General features: G+C 46.4%; 1 protein-coding gene across 2 annotated transcripts in view; it reads right to left on the minus strand.

Moving 5' to 3' along the window:
- The window catches only part of PIP4K2A (phosphatidylinositol-5-phosphate 4-kinase type 2 alpha), a 255,060-nt gene that overhangs the window by 67,257 nt on the left and 161,234 nt on the right, over positions 1 to 26,569 (minus strand). The window lies entirely within an intron of this gene.

Here is a 26,569-nt window from a genome sequence, read left to right on the forward strand (position 1 = left end):
ACATAGTTCATCCTGTTTATGAACTTGAGCCTGAGTGCTTTCTTAGGCCCACTGTCTGACACGCAGTCTTCTAAGTACAGAACTTGAACTGTTGGAATACAGAGTCAGGAACCCTCAATCTCCGCCCCCCGCCCCCCCCCCGCCCCCACCGGTATGACTTCAACGCTCAAGGGCAGCTTGGGCAGGGTTCCGGTCATCCTGTTTTAGAAAAGCCCGTCCGTGATCACGATATCTAGTTTCTGGTCCAGGGAGCACGTGCAGCCAGATTGACCACCGACCCCGCCAAGTCTCCTTGTTCACATGCCCCACCAAGGAAGGTCTATCTTCCCATGGACCGTGTCAAAGAAAAGCATTTTTCTTTGCGCATAAAACACAGATGAAAATTCACAAGTACTATCAGAGATGGAGCTAGCGAGGGAATGGCACTTCCACCAACCACTGCAAAGCCATCTGCATCTGTCATGCTGCTGGGGCACAGGGCGCGCATGTGGACAAACCACTGGGAAGCCGAAGGGACCGGATTCCATTTACCCGGGCACAACTTGCAGTCTGAGAGCTCAACACCCATCCCAAGCCTGCCCTTCCTTTCATTGAAACACACTCTGGTTTCTCTGTCCAGTTAAAAGGGATCTGACACAGTCTACAGCCTTTCTTGGTAGACCCAATGAGCCTCTCGGTATGGTTCTCTATTGTATGAGGGAAAAAGAATAATCCAAGGAAAGAATCCAGTCTCCTTCCTGGCCACCCCTGAGTCAGAGTGATTAAAGAAAAGCGAATCATCTTTAAAAGTCTAAACCGCTCACTTGCCCCTGATTTTAGAAAGTACACCCAGGTGTGCACACACACTCCGATGTTTATCCACCCACGTGTGCACATGTATAATTCCCAATTAGTGGCTGTGGCTACTCAGTTTTGCTTGAGAAGAGACCATGTGAATAGGTTTGCGTTCAATAAGACTACTGCCGAAATAATGATCTTTATACAGTTAGGTGAAGGGAAAGCTCCGAAATTCAGTCAGTTCAAAGAGGCCAAATCTCCACCCGCAAGGAGCTCCTGATCGAGTACAGGAGGGAGACGGGAAAGCAGGGAGAAAGGAAGGCAAGAAGCGAATTGAAGACGTCCAGATGAGTCCAACAGATTTGGGGTGGGGAGAGAAAATGAGCTACTTTCAAACCCTGTCTTACAAGAAATAAAAACACAACACCGTTCTTCACACAATTAAGGACAGGCCTGAGAAAGTCTCCCCCTCAACCTGCCACTGATACTTTAAAATCAATGCAATAAATGTAAAAGCATCCCCCCCACCCCCCAAAACCCGCATCCAAACAATCAAACACAAAGCAGTCAGCCTGAAAGGGCAGCGGGTAACATATTAATAATGTGGGTGTTAAATGCTCAGGTTAATTGCAATACACTGAGGGGGCTCTCTTGGCCCACTACAACTGAAAATGGAATGACGTTTTCCAGGGAAGGGAAAGTAGTGTCCGGAAGTTTAGTAGAATTCCTTCCGGAGCCATACAGAGGTCAGTGCTGCCCCCAACTCATGATGGAGAGTGGCTGACTGGACAGCCAGGTCTACCCACACACAAAGCCAGACAACCTGGAGACCGAGGTTCTCCTAGTAGACAACTTGGTCATTTCTGTTTTGAGGATGGGAGGGTGTGTTTTAGTGTGTGTTTTAGTGTGTGTGTGTGTGTGTGTGTGTGTGTGTGTGTGTGTGTGTGTAAGGTGATCAGGAATAAGATGCTGGTGTCAACTCCATAACTCATTTCAGATGTGTAAGAAAAGAAGGGGCCGGGACTTTGTTTCTGGGACAAGCAGGGGGACAGACCATAGACAAGGCTATCAAGCACACCTTAGCCGTGGGTTTGTCACGCAAGTCACATCCAGGAAGACGGGTGCCATGCTAGTTCATCCAAGAAGAATGGCCTCAAGTGACAGGGAGAGTGTAACCCTACCCCATAAAGCTCGGGACACGCTGTCCTAGATGGCTAAGCTTACTTGTGAATCTCACAGGCACCGGGGACATATTTAGATGGGATCAAGTTCACAAAAGGGCAACCAGATTGGCTGAAAGACTTAAGGGCTTATTTTAAGGATCAAGAGGCAAAGGCCTCTCCTTAGCATGGGAGCTGCTAGAGAGAAATCCAACACCAGTTTGCAAACCCCCCCCCCCCCCCCCCCGCAACCCCGCGTGCACTCTACGGCAGGCTTTAAGGGTTTCCAGGCTTTTAAGCCATGAATTCTGAGGTTCGAATCCTGGGCCACTGAGCATCAGTTTCTGCAGACAGTTTCTTTGTGTGTAGACTTGGCCACACCGCAGCAGCAGCAACCTCACACAAGGCACCAAAGCCCTTCCGGGTATTGTCTCCTCGACTTTTCCTAAAACCTTCATGGTTGGCTACTCTTGCCTTCACTTTACAGGAAAAGAAAACGGGGCTCAGGGAAAAAACTCAATTTCGCCAGGGTTTCACAGCCTGGGGGAATGGTGGGCTGAGATGTGGTCCTGGACCTGCCCGAGTCCAAACTCATGACTATTAGCTACAGATGGTGAGAGATTTCAACAGGCAATGTGAATGTGGGGCGCATGCGTATGCATCACCACCACCGCCATCATCCAGAACAATCAGTAAGCTGTAGTCACTCTGGATTTAAAACTAGTGTTATAGGTGGAGAGATTGTGTAGAGAATATTTCGTTGGATACCAAACCAGGCGACCAACCAACTCTGTGAATAAATTGTTCTTTCCTGCTAAGCATCATATGGAAAACAATAAGTCAACTAACGTTGACTTACCCTCAAGAAAACTTGATGGATCAGCTTTTAAGTTTCACCCTAGCCCTCTCTCATGTTGTGTTAGTGCAGTTCAATGGGCTCTGACTCAGTGTGACCCAATGTACAACCCAAGGAAATGCCCTATTTATGATCCTTGGGAGTCCACTGTTGCAACCGCTATGTACCCTGAGCGCCTGCTCTAACCTCAGGCACCATTTCCCAGCACACCCTTGGACAAGATTCTGTTGTGGTCTACAGGGTTGTCATTGCTTAAGCGTTCGATGTTTCACACAAGACCTTTCTTCTACCTGAAAGGTCTGCTGAAACCTGGCTATGTGAGAGTCCCTGCTGGGATTGGAAACCCTGCTGGCAAAGCTCCCAGTCTCACAGCCACACACGCCATGAGGAAGCGTGACCTTTCCCTAGGAAAGTGCCTGCACGAACCATATTCACAGAGAAGTATTTGTGGGCAGTGGCAGATCTTAATGTAACAACCCTTAAGAGTTTTCCAAACCAAATAGAGGAAAGAACTAGGAGGCAAAGGGCATTTATAGAGGTATAAATATAGGCAATGTATATTTGTAAATACACTCATATAATAATCGGGATACAGGTCTATGTACATATATTTATAGGTTAAGTATCAAGGTAGCAGATGGACAGTGGGCCTCTACTCAAGTACTCCCTCAAAACAAGAACACGCTGTTCAAACAACCTGGCATTCTGTGATGTTCACCATACCAACACGATTGCTGGAGACAAAATAGGCGCAGAAACAAAGGTGGTGAAGAAAGCTGATAGTGCTTGGCTATTAGAAGATATAGCATCTGGGATCTTAAAGACTTGAAGTTAAACAAGCGGCCATCTAGCAGGCAAGCAACAAAGCCCACATGGAAGAAGCAATCCAGCCTGTGTGATCACAAGGTGTTGATGGAATCAGGCATCAGAATACCCCAAACAATCATTTAGATGCAAATGAGGGCAGAGTAGAGACGCAAAGCCCCTCTGTAGACAATTGGACATCCCCTCACAGAAGGGTCACAAGGAAGGGACAAGCCAGCTAGGGTGCAGTATAGCATCGACGAAATGCAAAACATTCCTCTAGTTCAGCGGTTCTCAACCTGTGACCCCTTTGGGGTTCAAACAACCCTTTCACAGGGGCCACCTGAAACATAACAGTAGCAAAATGACAGTTATGAAGTAGCAACGAAAATAATTGTATGGTTTGAGGGTCACCACAACAGGCAGAACTGTATTAAAGGGTAGCAGCATCAGTGAGGTTGAGAACGACTGCTCTAGTTCTTTAATGTCTCCCCTCCCCCGACTATTATGACCCCAGTTCTACCTTACAAATCTGGCTAGACCAGAGCATGTACACTGGTACAGATAAGAGCTCTGGACACAAGGAATACAGGGACAGATAAACCCCTCAGAAACAATAAAGGGAGTATCGATACCATGAGGGTAGGGAGGAAGGTGATGGGACAAAGGGGGAACCGATCACAATGATCAATGTATAACTCCCCCCTACCTCCCCAGGGTGATGAACAACGGAAACATGGATGAAGGGAGACAACAGATGGCATAAGAAAATAATAATTTATAATTTATCAAGGGGTCACAAGCGCGGGAGGGAAAAAAGAGATACTGATACCAGGGGCTCAAGTAGAAAAATGATGATGGCAATATATGTACAAATGTGCTTGATATAATTGATGTATGGATTGTTACAAGAGCTGTAAGAGCCCCCAATAAAATGATTTATTTTAAAAAGCCAGAGTTTTCCCAATCAAAACCTTATAGTCAAGGAGTCCGGCTCTTTAACTGGTATCTCTAAGACCTTTTCAGTGAAGTCCCTGTAGAGCAGAGATAGTTAAACCTGCTGCAACTGAGAGGCTGGAGGTTCAGGTTCTCCCAGAGCTCCTCAGAAGGAAAGCCTGGCAGCCATCTGCCTCCCAAAGGTCACAGTCACTGAAGCAGCAGGTGAGACCCCAGACCCACTCCACTCGGTTGTGTGGTGTTGGTGATGTTGACTGCCTTTTCTACTGCCATGCAGAAATAGAGGCCGGGACCAAAGGCACTGGGCTGACAAAGCTTCTCCACTGTGCACTGGGAGGCCTGTTGATGGCCAGCAACTTCTTGGAAGTGGTTTCCTCTAACCTAAGTTAGAGGAGCCAAGGGAGGGAACCTCTCTAACTCCTGCTGTCCTCTTCCAGGAGCCTGGTCCTGGGGGAGGACTGGATCCTTCCTGGGGGTCTTCGGGAGCTGCCCCAAGGCCCGGCCAGTGGCAGCAAACTAGGGTACAATCAGCATCCACCTTGGCGGGCTGATGATTTCAGCCTCGGTGGCAAGATGATTTTCTTTCTCATGAGATAATTCTGCTGGGGTGGAGCAGACTCAAAATAGCATTCACCCCTATGAGGTGGAAATAAACAGCTAATGGCAGAAGCAGAGCTACGCCATTCCCCCAACACCCTGGCTCTCCAGATTCTATTACGTGAGGCTAAAACCAGCAGGTGGAGTGCCCCTCAGTCTTGGACAGGGAGGGGAGGCCCGATCCCACGACTCCTGGGCGTGGTCCAGGTTTCTACTTGGGAGCCGTTGGGAGCACATGACTGGATCTAGGCTGTCCAGGTGACGTTACCCCTGTTCCACTTATTAGCGGTGTGACTTCGGGCAATCAATTCCACCTCTCCCCGGCGGGGTTTCCTTGGCTTTCCACAGGGATCAGCAGAGTTACAAAGTCCACACAGGCAAGGGATGAGAGCAGTGGCCTGCCACATGGAGAACATGAGGGGGGTGCGGGTGGCGGCGGAAAGATGCTCCTGCCTGTGAGTTCCACTTCCCCACCGTTTTGAAGCCCCCTCCTACTGGCAGCGTGGTTGCGGCTGTCTGTCGGTGTCTGCAGTTGGGCTCGCATATCCACAGCCATCCTCATAATGAATTTAGAACAAGGACCTTTTAAAATAGATGTGGGCACCCACAATTTATAAACTAGATATGAAACACACAGGTCTTTGCAATGCTGATGCATGCATACGCGTGTGTGCGCACTGGCCTGGTTAACAGTTTTTCATGGTAGCTGTGATGTTCTAGAGACTGGATATCTAAAATGACAAACCTCTTTCCCTCACAGGGAGAGAGCCCTTTACTCACTCCATGGCTGTGAACCCCCAGTGAACGTGTGAAGGGAATGACACAGGCACCCACAGGGCTCAGCCTTTAAGAATGTTCTTCCTTCTTGCTTTATGAGAAACGGGCGTTTAAAACTTGAGATAGCAGGAACGTAAGCCATGCTTAAATCACCCCCCCCACTCCCAGCCACCCCCATTGTTTTACCCATTAGCTTCCCATGGACCCTCCTCTCCGACTGCCTTCCTATTTGGAAGTCACTTTGCTCACTTACTGCACATGGCCCAACACACATAAGACCTCAAACCCATCCAATTGATCCTGACTCATGGTGAACCTAGCTACAGGACAGAGAACTTCTCCTTCGGGCTTCTGAGGCTGGAGGTTTTTACGGAGCAGAGAACCTCATCTCCCCCCACCCCAAGGAGCGGCTGGTGGATTTGAACCGCTGACCTTGCAGTTAGCAGCCCAACACTTAACCCACAAGGCACCACCAGGGCTCCTTAGCATACACAGGTGCAAGGCTATTCCACTTCAGTGAACCAGATACATGGGGAATGGACAGGACGTATTTGATCAGGTGCGCTAAAGGCTACATTGGCCTGAGGTCCTGCGGTAGTTACAGAATCCGTTGTCAATTTGAGACAAGTTAGCCTGTCAATCAGGTCGCAGTTTGATGACCTCATTTGGGGGCACTAAAGAGATATATAGCTCACTGGAGGCGGCACACCCGCTCACTCCCTGTGAGACATTCCTGAGGATGAGCCTGAGGGAGCTATGCTGGGGCAGCCAGAGCCCTGGGAATTGGAGGAGCCACGTGGAGACTCCAGTCAGCACTGAGATGCTTCTATCGCCACTGGATCCCAAGACTTTCTTCCCTGTGCTCTTCCTGCATTCAGCATCACTGCATGGTTGTGTGAGTCTATGGACTAGTATTGAACATATGGGCTAAGACTGGACTTCTGGACTTGATGTGGAATGTTTTCTCAACATTCAATTGCTCTTTCTTATATACATATGAGTGTCTGGATTTGTTTTTCTTGCCTGCCCAGACTAACACAGGTCCTAAGTCTACAACCTACTTTCCAAACCCCAACTGTGGATTTTGCTGGGCAGCAAAGCTTCTGTGAGCACCTGGAAAGGCTCGCCCAGCGGGAAAGTGTATCTGTAAGTACCTCCCCACTCCCTGTTACCGAAACGCCAACGAGGGGCGGCAGGGATGTCATATGATCATACACTCGGGTCAGTTAACTTCTTAGAGTAATAAAGCATCTACAATTTATGATCATTTATCAACACATTATGAAATTTAATGAACACACACACGGAGCCAAAGACAAATTGCTCACTTGGGGGCAAGACTTAAAAATTTTTCCATGGGCTAGGCTTTTTCCTCAGTGAACACATTATAATAGCCGGTAATTTAGTGAATGCTATTTTGATGACTTAAAGCAGAAATTCACTAACTGAAATCTTAGTAGCCAGAAAACATAACCAAAATATGAGGGCTTGCTGAAGTCCATGGGAACGTCTGACTTGCTATGAGCAGAATAAAGAAAACCAGTCTAACAGATGTTCTGTTCCTCGTTTTTGTAATTGGGTTTTTCATAAAATGAAAAGTTTTACGTTTGTTTAAACACAGTATTATAGACTGCCCCTCAGTAAGCCTGTATTCTTCAACCATAAGAGACATGGTATGTCATGTCACACTAGTACAGAGCAGAGGATTGTGTAAGATCACTCTTGTAGCCATAGTCTTTGTTACTCCGGCCCCACCAAACGACTTTCCCCCTCATGGATCTGGCGAAGAGAAGGGGGAGGAAGATGCCGATGGGATTCTGTGGGTGAGTGCCAGCAGCGAGGCGTCAGGAAAAGGAGACATCTCAGAAGTAGGAGGAGGGGAAATCTCACTACCAGCATGAGAGAAGAGCCAGGTAGGCAGTGTGTGCCTTTTGGACCCTGAGATCCCTGTGCTTTGAAACTCCTCGAACCAAGTGACAGTGGTGACATTTGAGGAGGGGCCACGGAGGGGCCAAAGCAGCACCAAGAGCAAGAGGGTGAGACTGCGCAGTGGGCGCCCCACCCAGAGTAAGTAAAGCTGGTTGCTTTTAAGGAAAGAGGCTGGGCTTGAGGAGCCAAGGGCTCCCAGGGATTGAACTGGGGGAGAAGTGGGGTGGTGAGATGAGCTGCTAACCTCAGCGCCAGCAGTTTCACTCCGCTTTAGAAAGAGGAAGCTTTCTACTCCCATAAAGAGTTACTGTCTCCCGGTTTCCCGGAAGATGGCGACGGAGTGACACATACCAGGGGTACTCCGCAGAATCCAGCCCAGGAGAGTTGCTTAGAGGAAATTCAACGCTGCTGGATTGCAGGAGGCACATCGTAAAAATAAGTAGCCACAGACCCACGGGGTTTTGAGGGGCTGGGGGCTTTTGGCTTACCTCAGTGGAAGCAGCTGGGGCTTGACCCTAGCCCAGCCTCTGTTTCTGCTGGAGCCGAGACCATTTGGAGCCTGTGGCGGGGCTTGGTCTCAGCACAGCCACAGTTTTCCCCTGTCTGCCTCAGGGCTGGGACGGGACCCTTGCGGCTCCGCCGCCAGGGATGGGGTTCAGCTGCACTGTTGCTTCTGTTTGCATCTCTGCTCTCTGTTCCCACACAGCCTTGGAGGGCTGCGCAGGGGTTTTTTCATGGCACGGCCACAGCTTGCCGCGCCGCGTTGTCTGAGCAGGGACTAAACCCAACCCCCCACAGCTCCACAGGCAGGGATCAGGGTTCAGCTACACTGCGGCTTCTGTTAACATCTCTGCTCTGTGTCCCCCCACTTCTCTAAGGGCTGCTCAGCGGCTTTCTTGCGACTCTTCTTGTGGCTCAACTGCGGCCCACCGCTGGGGCTTGGGGCAAGGAATAAACCCTTGCAGCTCCACATGCAGGGAGTGGGACTCAGCTATATAGTTGCTTTTGCTTCCATTGCTTCCCTATACCCCTGCACAATCTAAACGGTCTTTTTAATTTTTCTCCTCCTTATTTCTGCCCTGTTCTCTCACACTCCTCTGCAGACCTACAGAACACTCCCTTTGCCCTAGGGCATTTACGCCTGAGCCACACCCAGCTAGGTGAGCTCCACCCTGCATAGATAGACCAAGGCTAGGGAAAGGCCTGCTTTCTCTCCAGGGGATACTCCGCCCAACTTTTCACCAGGGAATTCCTACCTGTGTACCTGGGGGCATAAGGCAGCCCAGCCAACACTTTTCAACCCTCCAAGCAATAGCAGGAACTAAAGCCCAACCTCTGCAACACTGAGGCAAGCAACCAACCAGCCATCTGGGGCACTCACTTGATAGGGAAGTCACAGGAGGATAAAGTGGGAGGTTAATCCCATAGTAAAATCAGCTGTGGGCAGTTCGAAGAAACATTCCTATAAGTCTCCCAGAGAGAGCCTAGAAAATGGCACCTGGTCCCTGTAAAACAACTCAACGCAAACAACCATTAGTCCCAATGACCTCAATGAAAAAACTGGAGAAACAAAAGGCAAAGGCAGAAGATATCCTGAACATAACAACATACATAGAAGAAGCAGACATTGAGATGCCACACAAAGAAATTCTCAGAATGCTGCGTGGAGCCATGCAGGATATGAGGGAAACAATACATAAAAAGGATGAAATGATAGAGGAGATAAAAGCCATACACCAAAGGGAAATACAGGAGCTTAGGGAGGAGATAACGAAAAACAATAGCAGAATCATGTTCCTTGAGAATCGATTGGAGGAATCAGAGAACCGCATCAGTGTCTTGGAGGACAGCCAAGCAGACTTTAATAAACGTGAACAAAAATCTAGTAAGAGCATCAGAGAAGCCGAAGAAAACCTAAGAGCTATGTCTGATGCTATGAAGCAGAACAACATTAGAATTATTGGCCTACCGGAGGAAGACACAACAAAGAAGTCATCTGCAACAATAGCGAGAGAATTCTTGGAGGAAAACTTCCCCAGCCTAATGAATGAAAACCAGGCAACTATCCAGGAGGCTGAAAGAACACCAGCACAACGGGACCCCAAGAAGAAATCACCAAGGCACATAATAGTTAAACTATCCAACTTTGAGGAAAAGGAGAAAATCATGAGAGCAGCTAGGGAAAAACAAGCAAGCACATATAAAGGTTCCCACATAAGAATATGCTCAGACCGATCAGCAGAATCTATGAAAAAAAGGAGAGAGTAGAGTTACATATTCCAAAAATTGAAGGAAAACAACGCAAATCCAAGAATACTCTACCCAGCCAAATTATCAATCAAGATCGATGGAGAAGTAAAAGTCTTCCCAAACAAGGAAAAACTCAAAAAATACGTTACAACAAACCCAGCCTTACAAAAGATCCTCGCCGACTCAGTATGGGCAAAAGAACAACACTCACCAAGCACAAATAAGAGACCGTCACATAGAACAACCTCACCCAGAGGGCAACAAAGAGAAAACAGACCCCCAAGATAGCAATGGCTTAAGAATGGAAAGAAGTCAAGAATGATACACACACAAAACACGCACTAATGAGAAAGGAAAGTAGGAAAACACCCAACACAAAAGGTATAAAATGACATCACAGAGTCCGCACATGGAGATAATAACCCTGAATATCAATGGCCTGAACTCAGGCATTAAAAGACGGAGACTAGCAGACTGGCTTAGAAAACACAACCCATCAATCTGCTGCCTACAGGAGACACATCTCAAGGCTACAGACAAAAATAGGCTGAGAATCAAAGGCTGGAGAAGGGGCTACCAAGCAAACAGCAATACAAAAAAAGCAGGGGTTGCAATCCTAATCTCAGATAAAATTGACCTCAAAGTGCAAACCATAAAAAGAGATAAGGAGGGACACTATATAATGCTCAAGGGAATCGTAGACAATGAACCACTAAGCATTGTAAACATATATTCCCCGAATGAAAGACCAGCTCAATATGTCAACCAAACACTCCAAAAGATTAAGAAAGAAATCACAGACTCGACAATTATAGTGGGTGACTTCAACACACCACTCACTGAGAAAGATAAAGCACAGGGAAAGAAACTCAACAAGGAGACTAGAGAGCTAAACTCCACAATTAGACAATTTGACCTGATAGATATTTACAGAGTTTTTCATCCAAATATAAAAAAATTCACATTCTTTTCAAGTTCCCATGGCACATATTCGAAGATAGACCACATGCTGGGGCATAAGACATATCTACATAAATTTAAGCACATTGAAATAATACAGACCTCTCTTTCTGACCACTGTGCCATAAGACTGGAAATCAACAAAGGAAGACAAAGAAAATAAGAGCAAATAATTGGAAGATGAATAACTCTCTACTGCAAAAGGAGTGCGTACTGGTGCAGATCAGAGATGAAATCAGGAAATTTCTCGAAACCAACAAAAATGAGCACATGACGTACCAAAAAACTTACGGAACACAGCAAAGGCAGTTATCAGAGGAAGTTTCATAGCAATACAAGCACACCTAAGAAAGGAAGAGAGACTCATGAGGGATATGCTGACACAAATTTTACAAAAACTAGAGCAGAATCAGCAAGACAATCCTACTAATAGCAAAAGAAAAGAAATTATTAAAAAATCAGGGCTGAGATTCAGGAGAGGGAAAATAAAAAAAAACTGTGGAAAAAATTAATATAGCTAAAAGTTGGTTTTTTGAAAGGATAAACAGGATTGATAGACCATTGGCAAACCTAACCAAAGAAAGGAGGGAACAAAACTCAATAGCAAGAATAAGGGATGAAAGAGGGGTCATTACAACAGACCCTAATGAAATCAAAGGGATAGTTACATAGTACTATGAAGGATTGTACTCCAATGAATTCAACAATTTGGAAGACATGGACAAATTCCTGGAAAAACAATCCCTCCCTAGACTATCCTCGGTGGACATCAAGAATCTCAACAGACCCATAGCAATAGAAGAAATAGAAAAGGTTATCAAGGGATTACCGACAAAAAAATCCCCTGGACCAGATGGCTACACTGGAGAATTCTACCAAGCATTCAGGGAAGAACTAATACCAATCCTACACAAACTTTTCCAGAACATAGAAAAAGATGGCAAACTCCTTCTATGAAGCTCGTATAACTCTGATACCCAAACCGGGCAAGGATCCCACAAGAATCGAGAACTACAGACCAATATCCCTAATGAACATCAATGCAAAAATTCTTAACAAAATACTAGCCAACAGAATACAAAAGTATATAAAACAAATAATTCACCATGACCAAGTTGGATTCACACCAGGGATTCAGGGATGGTTCAACATACGAAAGACCATTAGTATTATTCGTCACATTGACATGAAAAAGTATAAGAACCACATGATAATATCAATAGATGCATAAAAAGCATTCGACAACATCCAATACCAATTCCTGTTTAAGACACTTGCGAAGATAGGAATGGAAGGAAAGGTTCTCAAGATAATACAAGCTATATATGAAAAACCAACAGCCAACGTAGTAGTCAGTGGAGAAAAGTCTAACAATCCCACTGAAAAAGGGGACCAGACAAGGATGCCCCTTGTCTCCACTCCTATTTAATATCGTGCTGGAGGTTTTAGCTAACAGCATAGGGCAAAGAAGAGACATCAAAGGCATTCGTCTGTGGAAGAAAGAGGTGAAATTATCGTTATTTGCAGATGATATGATTTTATATATGGAAAATCCCAAAAGTTCCACAAAGGGAGTACTGGAAGCAATAGAGGAGTTTGGCAGAGTGGCAGGATACAAGATCAACAAACAGAAGTCCATCGGACTGTTATACACATCAGATAAGACCACAGAAGAAGAGATCAAAAAAGTGGTACCCTTCACAATAGCCAAACACAAATTGAAATATCTAGGGATTCACCTGACTGAAAAAACAAAAGATCTATATAGGGAAAACTATAGAACACTATTACAAGAAACCAAGAGTGACCTCAACAAATGGAAGAATATTCCATGCTCTTGGATTGGGAGACTTAATATAGTTAAGATGTCAGTTCTGCCAAAAGCACTATATAAGTTTAATGCCATCCCGATAAAATTACCATCATCTTTCTTCAAAGAAATGGAAAAACTGATTACCAATTTCATATGGAGAGGGAAGAAACCCAGAATTAGCAGAGAACTCCTCAAGAGGAAGGACACCGTGGGAAGGCTTGCTTTACCTGACTTTGGCACATACTATACAGCCACAGTAATCAAAACTGCATGGTATTGGTACAATGACAGATACTCAGACCAATGGAAAAGAACTGAAAACCCAGAAATAAAGGCATCAGCAAACAGACAGCAAATCTTTGATAAGGGCCCCAAATATATCAAATGGGAAGCAGATGCTTTCTTTAACACGTGGTGCTGGAAAAAATGGATATTAACATGCAGAAAAATGAAGCAAGACCCTTATCTCACTCCATGCACAAGAATAAACTCAAGGTGGATCACAGACCTTGAAGTTAAACCCCAAACTATCAATGAGGGAATTGGGATCAACTTGAGAACTTTGGCACAGGGAATACACAGGCTATCAGAAATAGGGAAGGACACACACACAGAGGAGGCACATATTGACAAATGGGATGTACTGAAGATAAAACACTTGTGTACATAGAAAGATTCACCAAGAGAGTAATAAGAGTCCACAGACTGGGAAAACATCTTTAGCAATGACACATCAGACAAAGACATTATTACTAAAATCTACAATACTCTGCTAGCTTCCGAAAAGAAAAAAAACTAATAGCCCACTTGAGAGGTGGGCAAAGGACTTGAACAGATGTTTCACAGGGACAGAAATTCGAATGGCCAACAAACATGAGAAAATGTTCCCAATCTTTAGCCATAAGAGAAATGCAAATTAAAACAACAATGAGGTATCACTTGACACCCTCAAAGGTAGCCCAATTCAAAAAATCAGAAAGCAACAAGTGTTGGAGGGGTTGTGGGGAGACAGGAACTCTCATCCACTGCTGGTGGGCCTGTAAGTATGTACAGCCACTATGGAAATCAATCTGGCGATGTCTAAAACAGATGGAAATAGAGTTACCATATGACTCAGCAATCCCTCTACTCGGCATATACCCAGAAGAGGCAAGAAACAAACCAAGGCCAGACATCTGTGCTCCAATGTTCATTGCGGCACAGTTCACAATTGCAAGGAGCTGGAAGCAACCCAAATTTCCATCAGCTGATGATTGGATTAAAAAACTGGTATATACACACAACGGAGTACTACGCATCACTACAAAGCAATGATGAACGTATGAGGCACATAGCGGCATGGGAAGAACTAGAGGAAATCATGCTAAGCGAGGTAAGTCAGGCACAAAAGGACAAGTACAACATGAGCCCGCTGAGGTAAGTATTAAAAAAATTAAATTAAATTAAAAAATGCAAAAGGGGCATAGGGAAAAAGCTACTGTATACAAACATTTTTTGGGTGAAAACTGTGTAGTATGGCAGAGACCAGATCAAAACCGGGGATGCACATGGTAGACAACTGGGGAGGAGGGGGGGAAAGGAAAACAAAAGGATGAATATAAGGAAGAAAGGGGGAGTGGGGGCATGGGGCACTAACCCACCCAAGGGGAGGGTATTGTTTATATCTCCACAGGGAAAGAGGGATCAGACTTCAACCCAGTACCACAAGGTTTGACTGCAACATTCTGGGCGTGGAGTAGGGAACCAGTGGAGAGGTATGGGAGGCTGGATTCCTGCCCCTCCCCCGAGAAGAATTTGTTTCAAAGGACGACATTGATTCTGCAGCTCCAGGAGAGGGACATATCTGATCAAAGCACACGGGAGCAGATGAAGGGGGAGGAGGAGACAGTGGAGCACAGCCTGGCCCACCAGGCCGTGAGGATGATGTCCCTGATTAGAGCAGCCAGTCCACAGAGAGGACAACATGGCTGGCCCCACTATGAGACATGATGCCCTCAGTGACCAATGGTGCTACAGGGGACAGCACCGGAGACACAGTCTGCGAATTGCACCTGACCTGATCCCACCACACCGAGGCAAAGCACTGGGGGAGTGCAGCAGAACAGCAAGGGAATGGAGCAGCAAGGTCCCAAGGGAGTGCTGAAAGTGGACTTTGGGGCCAGGGCGTGGTGCCCCAACAGACTGGACTGGAAAACACTCCTAAAAGCCAACAAACGATCCTTGAACTAACTACAAGCTTTTCTTTCTTGGTGTGTTTTGTTTTGTTCTTTGTCAGTGGCTTGTTGTTGCTGTTTCGTTGTCTGGTTGTATACTGTTGCTTTGTTTTCCTCTGTCTTGTTTTTTGTGCATGCTATTATCTTCACAGGTCTGTCTAAATAAGACAGGCTGGATAAACTAACTGGAGGAAAAACAATGGGACCGACAGTTCCGGGGGGACTTGGGATAGGGGGAGGTGGGAGGGAGGTAAGGAAGTGGTGTTAACAAACACAGGGACAAGGGAACAACATGGGATCCAAATTGGTGGTGAAGGGGGAGTGGCAGTCCTAGTAGGGAATGATCAAGGGTAAGGTTACGAAAAGAAGAGGTATAGCTGTAACGCAGGTGGGGATGGAGCATGATAGTGGGGCAGGAGGAAAGTCAAGGGAAATAGAGGAAAGAGATAGGAGACAGAGGGCATTTATAAAGGTCTAGACAAAGACATGTACATGCAAATATATATATGGATGGGGAAATAGATCTATGTGTCTACATTTATAGGGTTAGTATTAAGGTGGCAGAAGGACCTTGGGCCTCTATTCAAGCACTCCCTCAACACATGAATACTTTCTTTCATTAAATTAACATTCTATGATGCTCACCCTCCTGACACAACTGCTGAAGCCAAAACGGGTGAACAAGTTAATGTGGTGAAGAAAGCTGATGGTGCCCGGCTATCAAAAGAGATAGTATCTGGGGTCTTAAAGGCTTGAAGATAAACAAGCGGCCATCTAGCTCAGAAGCAACAAAGCCCACATGGAAGAACACACCAGCCTGTGTGATCACGTGGTCCTGAAGGGATCAGTTATCAGGCATCAAAGAACAAAAAATCATATCATTGGCTGCACACTTTCATGATACAATCGCTGAGGACAAATGGGTGCATAAGCAAATGTGGCGAAGAAAGCTGATAGTGCCCGACTATCAAAAGAGAGGGTCTGGGGTCTTAAAGGTTTGATGGTGAACAAGCAGCCATCTTGCTCAGAAGCAACAAAGCCCACATGGAAGAAGCACACCAGCCTGTGCGATCACGAGGTGCCAAAAGGATCAGGGATAAGGCATCATCATAAAAAAAAAAAATTCTTACCATAGTGAATGAAGGGGGAAGTGCAGAGTGGAGACCCAAAGCCCATTTGGTAGCCACTGGAGATCCCCTCACAGAGGGGTCTAGGAGAGGAGATGAGTCAGTCAGGGTGCGATGTAGCACTGATGAAGAATACAGCTTTCCCCCAGATCCTGGACGCTTCCTCCCCCCCAGCTACCATGATCCGAATTCTACCTCGCAAGTCTGGATAGAGCAGAGGTTGTACACTGGTGCATATAGGAGCTGGAGGCACAGGGAATCTAGGGTGGGTGATACCTTCAGAACCAGGGGGTGAGGGGCGAAACTGGGAGAGTAGAGGGTGAGTGGTTTGGAAAGGGGGACTGATTACAAGGAACTACATGTGACTTCCTCCTTGGGGGACGGACAACAGAGTAGGGGGTGAAGGGAGATGCCGGATAGGGCAAGATATGACAAAATAATAATCTATAAATTATCAAGGGCTCATGAGGGAGGGGGAGCGGGGAGGGAGGGGGGGGGAAAAGAGGACCTGATGCAAAGGGCTTAAGTGGAGAGCAAATGCTTTGAAAATGATTAGGGAAAAGAATGTACAGATGTGCTTTATATAATTGATGTATGTATATGTATGGATTGTGATGAGTTGTATGAGCCCCTAATAAAGTGTTTAAAAAAAAAAGTTACCATCTCATAAAACCAGAGAGGCAGTTCTACTCCATCCTACAGGGTTGCTATGATTCGGAATCTACCTGATGGCAGCCAGTGAGAGGTTTGGTGACTCATGAAGTTAGTGCTTTCTGGCTGAGACTGAGTGCCAGAGTGGCATGCCCTTTGGATTTTTATTGGCAGCCTTGGAAAACTTTGTAACTTTGCACAAAGACTGAAGACCAGAGAGAGGCTTGCTGGTGGGCACAGCTGAGAAGAGGCTGTCCTGTTTCCTGAGCTAACGGCAAGGTCAGTAGTTTGAAACCTCCGGCCACTCCGAGGGAAAAAGAAGAGGCTTTCTGCTTCTGTAAAGACGAATTACCTCGGGAACCCAAAAGGGGCAGTTTTATTCTGTTCTGTGAGGTTGCTCTCCGCTGGAATGGATAAGATGGTTCTGTTTGAAATTTGTTTTTCTTTGCGCATTTGTAACCTGTTAACTTCCTTGATAAGCTCCATAATCCGAAGGGCTGCCTGTGTCCAATGCAGTGAGCTACTGGACCCAGCTGAAGAGGAGAGACTGCTGTGGAAGGCTGGCAGGTGTCTGAACCAGAAAGTTTAGAGCGGCGGGTCTCCACCTTCCTCATGCTGTGACCCTTTCATACCGTTCTTCATGTGGTGGTGACCACCCCTCCCCCAACCATCAAGTAATTTTCGTTGCTACTGCATTACTGTAAAATTTTGCTATTGTGGTGAATCAGGCGACCCCTGTGAAAAGGTCATTTGACCCCCAAAGAGTTTGAGACCCACAGGTTGAGAACGCTGGCTTAGAGGGTGGGCTTGTCTGACCCCTGAGGAATTGGCCTTGGGCAGTTGATGCCAGTGATGATGATGAGTTCTTTTTCCCCCTACTGTATTGGGAAGAGGTCAGGTGTCACCCCCGTATCACATTTAAATATTCCCCCACTATGAACCTAAAAAAAAAGTTTTATTGCATCTACTTCAAACATCCTCTAATGTAATTGTTCAGTCACATCAAGAAGAGTTATGCCATCACCACCACAATTTCAGAACAATTTCTCCCAAGTACTGCCTTAGGTCATTACCGATCCAGTTACTGCCTCTGAATTTGCCTGTCCTGGATTTCATAAACAGAAAATCATGCAAAACAAACGGGAAGCAAACAGACTAGACAAAACAGAAAAACCTCAGTGGAGAAGAAAGCAGGAAATAATGGAGACTGAGGGTCAACAGGGAGAGCAAATGAGAAGGGATTACATTTTAACCTACCCACAGCTGCTGCAATTGACTTGACAGTGTCCCCCGTCTGGTCTCAAGACTACTCATATTCCCAGACTATGTTCAGAGGGGAGTCACCTCAGGCTAATCCATGTGGGAGGGGTGTGGGGGTGTCTGCAAATGGAGTGTGGGCTTTCACTGTCATCCATAGCCTTCTGCAAACTCTGCTCACAATTTAAGCTCTGACACCATTCCCTCCTTCAGATCTGGATTTTATTATTAACGACCCTTGGATCGCAGAGGCTGGTGTGCTCCTTCATCTACATTCACCTGATTAGCTGACAGCTCCTTTAGCTAGTGGCTCGGTTTAGGACAAGCCATGAAGACCCCAGGTGCTATTCTTTCTGATAGCCAGGCTCCATCCGAATGTTTGTTTCACTTTTTAACCACCGGCTAGGGGAAACGTTGTTTACATGACCCTGCATGTAAGATTCTAGAGGTGGCACTCAGCTGCTTCCAGCCTGAAGATAATCAACAGGAGAATCATTAAAACTGTAAAAAAGCCTGAAGGAAATCACTATTATTCCCTAGGGTCCAACAGAAGAGGTAAACAAATGATCTTTATGGCACCTGGGATAAAGAAAAGGAGGAAAATATATAGAGGGAACGGCTAAGCGGTTTAGAGCGTTCACATTTCAGAAATGAACACAAGTTTCTGTGGAGCAAAGGCAGCGGCCAGAGAGAAATGACGGAATGCCGCGAGGGTCAAGGAGACGCAAGGCCGCTTGCTTTCCATGAGACTTGGTCGAAAAGAAATTAAACAAAATAAGGTGTCAAATGGTCACACATAGTTATTTCAAATAACTAAAAGCTTTGGAAGATTCTCTGAAAACAAAACCATTTTTTTGGGTGGGGGACAAGCCCACTGCCCTCCAGTTGATGCTTGGGCTCCCTGATCCTGTCGGATGGACTCGAAGTGCCCTCAGGGTATCCAAGACCACCTTCCTCCCAGGCCAGACAGCCACATCTTGCAACAAGAAGCGGTGGGCGGGTTTGAATCGCTGACCTTTTGGTTAGCACCTGAGCACTTAAACACTGAGCTATCGGGGCACCTGAATTTAGACAGAAAGTCTTCCAATTTCCATGTTGCACATGGAAGTTGTGGTAGTTACATAATCTGTTGTCAATTTGAGAGGATTCAGAGTGAGGGGGTGGCGTCTAGCCTGTCAATCAGGTTGTAGCTTGATGACCTCATTTGCAGGTGCGAAGGAGATAAATAGCTCGCTAGAGGCAGGATGCAGGCTCAGTCCCAGGGAGACATTCTTGTTGACAAGCCACATGGAGGGAGACAGGCTGAGGGCAACCAGAGTCTCAGAGCTGGAGAAGCCACGTGATGCTTCCACTGCCACTGGATCCACAAGGCTTCCCACCCACTGCCCTGTGATCTTCCTGCATTCGGTGTCATTGCATGTGCTGTGTGAGTCTGAATAGGACTTTATAGATTAGTATCAGACATGTGGGCTAATACCAGATTTATGGACTTGCTCTGAGCTGGGTTGTTTTCTCAATATTCAATTGCTTTTGCATATAAATCTCTTTCTTATACACATGGGTCTCCCTGGGTTTGTTTCTCTTGTCTACCCAGAATTACACAGAAGTTCACCCATGTCATAAATATAAATGTGTATTTTATTAGGCTCTGTGGCTTGAATACAATTATTCGATTGCTGTCATTTGTGTGGAGTTTGGTGATGCTTATTCAAGGTTTAATGAAACTAAAAGTGACATGAACATTTCTTAGTGAAGCTTTAAGGAAAGCTTATTTTTTAGGTGACTCAAAGAGAGCGTTTGAAATGATAAATACAGAGAGAGCCGGAATTCTATGGGATGGCCTTGTTTTCCCGCCTTTGATGAGTTGCAGTCTTTTTTTTCTCTTTTAAATCATGTTTGCTTGCTTAGTGAGAGATACTTCAGTTGTTCCTTCCTGAGAGGCTTCCTCCAGAACATGGGCCCGGCTCTCTTGATGGTATTTTTAATTCGTATTCAGTCAGAAGTGCAAATTCAAATATACAGAATTCAAAGGAAAAAGGAATGCATTTGTGATCATTTTATAGTTCCATTAAATTATGCCAAGGGCCAACCATAGTTTAATTTGCCCTTAGCAACAAGAAAATTCAAAGATGCTTGCATCTAAAATGTCCTGGACCAGAATCTATATAACACAGAGCCAGGTTGTTTTGCTTTGCCTTTGATCTGATGGAATACCATAACTGTGGTATCAATTGGGAGGTTACAAGAGAGGCTCGGGAAGTCAAATAAAATCAGTTTGGCTTCTCCAAACAGCCAACTTGCTAATTGGAGGCATGCAAAGGCCAATTGGTGTGAATGGATAGAGTCCTGGCCGAAGTAGCAGAGGTAACAGGTGTCTCCTCACAGTGCCCCTAACAGCTTCCTGTCGCAACCTAGGAAGACTGCCCGCGTGCCCCGCTTCATGGCTCCGCACAGTCACCACCTCTCCTCGGAGAGCGGCATGCAAGGGCCACGCCTGAGCAGCCGTGGAATCTGAGCCTTTCATCTGCCGTGGATACTTTGAACCTGCTCCCCTGCCAGTGAGGCAAGAGGACAGGCTTCCAGCACCTCGGTGACAAGGGCACTGCAATTACAAAGTGTCAAGCCCGGTCAGGTGGATCGTAACTTGGCATTGTTCAGCCTGGTGAGACCCAGCGGTTTGGCCTTGACCTGGAAGCGCTCAAGCTAATACGTAACCGGTGAAATGCCCCTCTTTTCTAACATCGTGGGGCTTTTATGAGCAGACCTGCCCGCTAAGGGGTGATCTCGGAGTTTGGCTTTCCTCAGTAGGTGGCTTCGTGACCGTCCCACTGCAGCCGGACCTCCAACATGGGTTTGCTGTGGCCTGAAGAGCTGATGCTTTGGATAGTCACAGGTCATTTAAGGGGTGTGCTAAATTCTAGGGTTGCTGGATTAATACCAGTCAAGTAAAGATAATTATTGTAATAGTTACCACATATACTAGAGTATAAGCTGACCCGAATATCAGCCGAGGCACCTAATTTTACCACAAAACTGCATAAGAATAAGGCTGAAAAAACTCGGTATATACACAGGTATATATGGCATGTCTCTACAGTATGTTGGCTTAAATTCGGGGGGTTGGGGGGCACGGGGAGGGATGCCAGGCTCATAGATTTTAGAAAGTTTTTCCTTACCCACGGTCAAGAGGTGTGAACAGGTTTGCTATCAGGCAGAGGCTATTGTAAACTCGATGGCGGCAGGTGGCATTGGGTGAAAATGAGTACCTGGATATTTGCTCTCCCCTCTTGACCCATTTTGGGTTTGTTCTAGTTTTCAATATCTCCTGCTTGCTTCCTCGACAGGTCTATCCTCTGGTTTATTTTAATGTTGTTGGTCTTTTCTTTTTTTTAATAAAAAGGCTGCTTCTGGTTTTTTTGGGGTATGTTTTCCAGTCTATGAAGCACAGGATGGGTGCATATGTACATCTGTATATCTATGATCACTAGTGTAATCTATGATCACAGGTGTAATGGCTTAACAGGGACACGGGGGAAGGCTGGAGGGGAATGGGGAGCAAGTAATGAATACAGGAGCGGGGAGGATGTTCTGGAAGGGATTGTGGTGACAAACATACAACTCTTTGCAAACACAACTGAACGATGGAACTGTATGATGTGAATTATTTCTCAAAAAGAGCTATGGGGGGGGGGGGGAGGGGGCAGTGATGGGGGACAAAGCAGGGCCGGATCATTGTGATAGTTGAATACTCTGAACATAATTACCTTTACTGAGGTTGACATGTGAACTATGAAAACGGGGCCGGTTTTGTTACAATTCACCACAATTTAAAAAACCAACAAAATGTAAAACCTCTCAAGCCCCGTGGTTTACGGCACACTTGTTTCGACACCCGCAGACACATTAAAACCTGCAAACGCCGGGCCATGTGTAAGGCGGGAACCTGTCCAGAGAGGGAAGCTCCAATATTTTTCACAAAGGATTGGAAATTGATGGCTGCACCCGGTCAGCGGCAGAAAACTCGTAAGAGCCACAAAAGCCAGGCCGCCCCAACGAGGTCAACTTTCCGGTTCCCCTGTGAACTTGTGACGGCTCAGAACACGGAAAAACGAAAGTCATCCTCTGAACCACAGATGGGCGACGACAGGGTCAGGGTCCCCTGAGGATAAGAAGTAAATCCTTTAATGTCACGGAGGAAGACCAAGTCTGACCACTTATCCCTGAGCCACCGGTTTCCGTCAGTGACGGAGCAGGGACTGGGGCTCTCTGTGTGGTGCTTTTTCACAGTGCACCCCAAGGCTTCGAACCTGAGGAACAGGAACCCCCCAACCTCTGGCATCCCCAGCCCGAGTGGCAGTATGAAGTATTTCTAGCCCAGGCTTTCCAACTTTCTTCCATGGCTGGAGAGAAGAAATCTCACAGAAGGCGAAAGAAGGCCAAAGCTGAATTTAGAACCCACGAAACGTGACAGTCTCCCTTTAACTAACTTTTCAATGACAGCCTGTCCCCCCAAACCCCCAACCCCCTCCAAGAAACCCCCCCCCCCCACCAACCCAAAGCACAGGTAAGTGACCTCGGAAGAAGCAAAGACAGATCTGCAGGACACAAGGCTGAGCTTTTGTGTCTCAGAGCCCAGAGCCTGCCACCCTTCTTACTTTGCCTCTAGCGGCAGCCTGAAGAATCAGAGAGGTGGTAATTCATTATAATCGGATACCATTTAAAGATCACAGAAGAAATGCTGGGGACAGGTTTAGGGGTGCATCTTTCGAGGTACAGATAATGATGAATTCTCCCGAAGCCACCTCTCTGCAAGAGGTAAAAATGTCAGAGGCAGTGACAGTCCCTTAAGTGTCGTGCAATCCAGAGTGCCCAAGGACCACAGGCGGCTTTTGGTCGCCCATCATCAAAGTGTCAACAGCGATGATTACCGATAGAGTTACACAAATGCCAATAGCAGGGCAGCCGCTTTCTTTCCAGTGGGGTCCAGGGAGGAGGTTATGTGTTAAAACAAATCATCTTCTTGCGGCCCTGTGACTCCATTGCACCGCCTTCACTTTACCTAATAAAACCAGACATGTGTTTGGAGAGGCACGGGGCAGAATGATGAACAAAATGCATGTTGGTGTAAATCCCCAGGACTCTCCCTCAAGAACACGGGCTCTTTAAAGAGTCGGGTCAAATCCCCCAGAAATCAAGTGAGTCCAGTTATGTTTTCTTTCACTTTCCCGGAGGCCCCGCTGAGTGGCTTGCTTGCTGGCGGCACGCTAAGGCTGTCATTTGTAAAACGCGGCCGCTCGGCTATAATGACTAATTTGAAGTCACACTGGAATTGCAGCGCAGCTGTGAAAAGCCGACTGCCAGGGAGATCCGCATTTCTCTGTCTCATTTACAGGGGCTAAACTGCTGGAGCCATGAATGGAGGGCGCCCCTCCATGAGAAAGGAACGAAGTAAAGAATGAAACAAGTCAGCAGCTGTCAGAATCGGACAACGGTGGGGAGGGGAGGGGCCGGGCACTTTAAAAAAAATTCAAGACATCTGTCCATGCATGTTCTGACACTTGTTGCCACTAAAGTGCTTCCATTGTGGTTGAAATATAACTTCTCTATTTCCTCCCGTTGCCCCCTCGTTATTATGCTAATGCAAACCACACGAATTCTGTGTCGATCTTTGAAATCTCTGGGGCGGGGCTTGTCTGTACCGAACATCACGACATGTTTGAGATGACAGTCTCAAACCTTTGTCACCAACAAGTCAGAAGCATGGGGAATTAGAAGAGCTGTCGAGACTCAAATGGAGGGAAACCCAAGAGTCACGTTTTAAGTGACTTACAAAGCCTGGTCAGGAGCGCCCCTAGCAGAATGCTGCTCAGCCTGTGACAAGTCTTGGGTCCAGAGCGCGGTTTCGCTGTGGCAGCAAGCAAGAAAGAGCAGATGCTGGCTGCTCATGCAATCTCATTACAAAAGGGTAAGATGGACAGATAAAGTGATTACTTCCGTTCCCCGGAATATTTCTAACGAGGAATAGCAGTGACTGTTTGGCTAGCACTTATGGGTGTCTTTGGGAAGAGAAAAAGTGCACGTTTCTTTGAAAAGCCAAAGCGATCAAGTGATCACGGAAAGAAAACCTGAGAGCTGGCGGGAGAAACAAAGCAAAGCGCTTTCTGGAATTTAAAAAACTCCCAAACGGTTCCGTTCCAGGAGCCCACTTCCTTTACTTCTGTGCAGTAAGGGACAGACTGCTGGGCTCTAAACAAAGGGCCGCATCATGACACGATGACCTATGGCCCATGTAGATCATCGCCGCCTCCAAGAACAAAGTTTACTGACTTGTGCAGTACAGAGCTTTAAGCTTCTACCTCTCCCGGCTTCCTGGGACACATACATGTAACACAGAAGCGGTACCGTAAACTCCAAGATGTACCCCTACTCTGCTCCAAGAAACATAAGCACTCTATTCTTCCTTGGGGCAATAGTACAGATAATTTTTATTGTTTATGTAGTATAAGCAGACAAAAGATTATATTTGCAAAAAATGCCAAAACTTCTCCAATGGGGGAAAAAGAAATTATTTTGCTAACAACGCAATATACAACCAAACACTTTGCATCCTGATTTGTTAAACCAAGTATTTAGAACGAACTGGCCCAATACCATATGTAACTCTAACATAATATTGTGTCAGCATAGTGAATTTATCTCACTCAATTCATCACCCAGAGGACTGATACACATTTTTAACACTATGTCCTTGAGAGACAGCCAAGCAGAGTTTAGGAGGTAGTGCTGTACAGTGGTTAGAAATATGAGCTCTGGTGACGAACTATTGGGGCTTGAACCCTGACTCTCTGTCACTTCATTACTATGAAACTTGGAGATGTTGTGGAACCAGTCAGTTAATCAAGCGTTCAATGCATCAGTTATTATCATGATTTACTTTGATAACTCCCATGTGGCAGTTACATAATTTCATGCCAATTTGAACACATCTAAAAAGCATTGGGGTGGAGGTTAGCCTGTCAATCAGGTGACAGCCTGATAGTGACTCCATGTGGGTGTGGCCTTCTCATAAGGAGAGTCCTAGGAACCCCCCACCCCCTCCTCTCGGCCTTCACCTTCTTGCTGGCTGACTCAGGTTGCTGCCAGACCCACCACCGTTGGATTCCTACGACTTGGCACCCACTTGCCTGTGATCTTCCTGCACTCTGCATCATTGCTTGTGACTGTGTGAGTCAGAAGAGGGACTGATGGACTAGTATCAGACTTTTGGACTGGGCTGGAATGTTTTATTGATGCATAATTACTTCTTGATATAAAATTCTTTCTTATACATATCAGTGTCCCTGGATTTGTTTCTTGAATCAGTCCAGCCGAACACATCCCAATACATACAAATGAACCTACAACGTAGATCCTAGGTTAAGTTGAAGTTTCCCTTCTGCCACCAGTGGTGCAACACCACTGGGAAACTTAGATCCCTGGGTCTCACAGTCGCCCTCCTTAAGGTGGGGGAGGTGGACTCTGATCGTTCACGATCTCTCTCATCTCGGACTTCATTCGCTTTTGGAGTCGTGGGGAATTATTGCCACCGACTAAGTATAGGATTAACGTGGCCCAACATCGGTTTTCAAAACCAGCTGAGTTTCTGCTCAACAAATCCCATCTTCTCATGTCCTTGCACAGAACCCTAGATCAACTAAAGGCTCTAATATTTTTATTTGGGGAAGGAGGCAGCACCGTGGGTTTCTGGGCGGCGCGGTCCTGCGGCAGAGGACTGGAGAAAAGTGACGGATGCTCTGCTTCTGATGAAACCTCAACACTCCAAGCAAGTCGACCACTGTGGCTTCCTGCACTCAGGCTTCGCCGGCAATCACACCACCCGCTTCCCTAGCTTTCCTGGCACGGGTTATTATTTTCAGAGCAGAATAAGCCCTGATGATTGAACGCGAAGAGATCAAACTAGGGGAAAAGCGATGCTTCTAGGGACTTGGGGACAACGTGAAAAGAGGGCAACCGATGCAGCGGAATGCACGTCCCCATACGACAGTCCTGATTCAGGTGGGGCTGGCTTGTTATGACATTGAAACGTACGTGGGCTCTTTACATCGTCTAACTCTTCTCCCGGGAGAGAATCCCAGTACAACAACACTTCTGCGTTTCTCATGGACCAGAACCTCAATGTCCGCGTCAGCCTGGCACCGACAGCAAAGGGTTACTCACGACAGCATCGGACCTGACAGTCCGCCCTTCAATTGGCTTTTCACTATAAGGGGTGCCTTCATGTCCATTAGAAACATACAAATAGGCTCAGGACGCACAGTACAAACAGAAATGGTCACAGGATCTGCCATGTTTGTTTCTCTCCCTTCTGAACCCCTCACAAGGTAGCTTCAGTTCCCATCAATCCCCACCAGCAAGCTCGCCGGTGACTTCCCTGTTGTTAA

Source organism: Tenrec ecaudatus, chromosome 6 (assembly GCF_050624435.1).
Source record: "Tenrec ecaudatus isolate mTenEca1 chromosome 6, mTenEca1.hap1, whole genome shotgun sequence".
NCBI classification, from domain to species: domain Eukaryota; kingdom Metazoa; phylum Chordata; class Mammalia; order Afrosoricida; family Tenrecidae; genus Tenrec; species Tenrec ecaudatus.